The sequence below is a fragment of the Gavialis gangeticus genome, unplaced genomic scaffold (genome assembly GCF_001723915.1).
Source record: "Gavialis gangeticus isolate Ggan-Ray unplaced genomic scaffold, GavGan_comp1, whole genome shotgun sequence".
NCBI lineage: Eukaryota > Metazoa > Chordata > Crocodylia > Gavialidae > Gavialis > Gavialis gangeticus.
The window spans coordinates 55,596,018-55,598,854 of record NW_017728992.1 but is presented as its reverse complement, the minus strand read 5'-3'; positions in this window follow the sequence as shown (position 1 = coordinate 55,598,854).

Here is a 2,837-nt window from a genome sequence, read left to right as displayed (position 1 = left end):
GGCTAGGAGCTGGAACCAACTTCCTAGGGAAGTGGTGCTAGCTCCTACCATGGGGATCTTTAAGAAGAGGCTTGATGACTACCTGGCTGGACTCATTTGAATCCAGTCTTTTCTCCCGCCCAGGCAGGGGGTCGGACTTGAAGATCTACAAGGTCTCTTCCGACCCAACTTCTTTGATTCTATGATTCTATGGTATTTCCCATGATTCTGGGCTTTTCTGCTTGCCCCCACTCCTTTCTGCTACATGTGTCAAGATGTTTTTAAGTCTTCCTCAGAGGCACTGGGTGTTGGCTAAAGCCAAAGCTGGGGATTTTGACTGGGGTGTGCCAATGAGCCTGCTGGGACTTAATGCCAGAGGTTCTGGCTAAATGGCCTTGCCCCTCTGCTCACAGTCAGACTATGGTGGTTTTTGCCTTCCTCTATAGCTAGGGATGTGGTCTTCTTCCTGGGGTCACTTGGCCATATATTAACAACCTTTTATAGAAGCAAGGCATTGGCTACCATGGTTCTCTTGCTTCATCTGTGGCAGGTTAGGGCATTATATCTTTTGTTGTGTTAGGGTTGATGTTAGTTTTACAAAGAGCTTAGGACTATGGTTTTGTACACAATTGGTCGGACAGGGATAATCCTGCCGCAGGCAGAGGGTTGGACTAGATGATCTCTGGAGGTCCCTTCTAGCCTGACTTCTCTATGATAGTATGAATGCACCCCATTTTCCCTTTCCCCCTATGCCACGAGTCTCTATTCTTCCTCCACCAATTTTTCCATGTGACCACTCCATTTTGCCCCACACCAGAGGTTCTATGTGCTCCTCTAATCCTCTGATGCCAGGTCTCCTTTTCTTCTCCCCATACAGGATCCCTGTGCTCATGCCCACTCTCATTCTTTCTCAGGGTTCCAACATCTTAACCTGCATGGGGAACACTGGAAGAGCTCATCTGGGGAGAGCAGTAATTGTTACACTGCATTGTATTATTGGCTAACATCAACGGACTTTATGATCCACAGACAATTACAGAGGTGGCTGTGGCTGTCACATGCCAGGGACTCCATGTGTTCCACCTTCTGTATCCTAGTTCTATGATTTTCATCAAAAAGAGTGTGGCCCTGTCTACTGATGGCAACAACGTCCCCTGAAATTTGGGAATCGACCAGCTGTAGCTGCCAAACATTGTTGTGTTATATCCAAATGGGGAAATGCCACCAAGCATGCCAGGCTTTGCAAGCTGAGACAGTCAGAAAGGCAGTGTTTTGCACTACTGTGAACAACTACACAAGGGGCTTGGCAATGTAGACCTATTTCCTTGACTTTAACTACTGGCTTTGCTGCAGTCATCCAGCCCAACCTTTGACACCTCTCTGTGACCCAGTTCAGTCATCTATAAAACCTGAAGCTGTTTTGAGATTCCTAAATAGGAGATTCCATAAACTAGTGGACACTGGAGGAATTCACTTCATCTTACTTATTTGGAAATGCTGGGTATGGAGAAAGGACAACAAATGACAGCAAGTTAACAAAGTGCTGAGACTTATTGGCTATAGCTGTATCATGGTAACCATTTATGTGCTCTCTCCTGCCTTACTGTAGAGACAAACTAGAATGGGACAGTTTATTCTTGAATGAAACAGAGGTAAGACTTTTCTAACTGGACTGCAAAACCTGATATATTTGAATATTTGCATGTTAAGTACAAGCATCTAGAGTGCAGTGTCACATATATCAACTTCAGGTGCTTGGCTGGATAATGGACAGTACTTCCATCAAGCTGCAAGTATTGTCAAGATTCATTGACAGCGCAAACTGCATTGCAATGGAAACAGCAGTGCAAAGTGATTCATCTACAATCCTTACACTTCATGGGGAAAAATGGAAAAGCCAGGTAAAGAACAAATTAAAGCAATGTTAGTTTTGAAAGAAAGATTAATGAACTCAATTTGCACAAATCAACAGATACTGCACAAATAGTCTTAGCTGATAGAGTCATTAACAGCTATGCAATTTTCACCTAGTAATAAACAGCAGGTAACCTGACAGCAATTACATGCTCCTTTTATTATCACTCCATGGATCTAAAAGCAGTTACCATGCACACTAACATTTGGTTTACAAGATTAAAAGAAGGAAAGAGGTGTGTTCTCTAGCCACTGTTTGCATGGCATTTTTAGATAAACAACCTTTCTGCTACCTGACAGACTTGGGGGTCTGGTTCTCAATCTCCTTTCCAGTGGCATAAATATAACCGCACAGATATCAATAGGGTCACACTGGTATGAGACTAGGCCAATGTCAGCATGTTCTTATGGCTCAGTTGTAGCTTTTGCACCCAGAAGTTCACTGCAGGGGTAGGGGGGGAAGAGGGGGAGAGGGATGGTGATGTGGAGCAGCAAGGACTAGTGGCTGGGGTTACCATGCCTGCCTTTTGAAAGATACAATATGTGTCCCCTTGTAGTGCCACCATCTGAGCACTAACAGTTACTTGTAAAGCAAGATTGGTAAGTTTACATTTTCTTTGGGTTTCACCAGCAATATCAGCCCCCATTTCACCCGCCTTTCATAGTTTCATAGCTGGTAGGGTCAGAAGGGACCTGAGCAGATCATCAAGTCCAACCCCCTGCCATGGCAGGAAAGAGTACTGGGGTCAAACGACCCTAGCACAGTGTTCATCCAGCCTCCTTTTGAAGACTCCCAGGGTAGAAGCAAGCACAATTTCCCTTGGAAGTTGGTTCCGGATCCTAGCCGCCCTGAGAGTGAAGTAGCGCCTCCTGATATCTAGTCTGAATCTACCCTCTGCCAGCTTGTGACCATTATTTCTAGTCACTCCTGGTAGCGCTCAGGG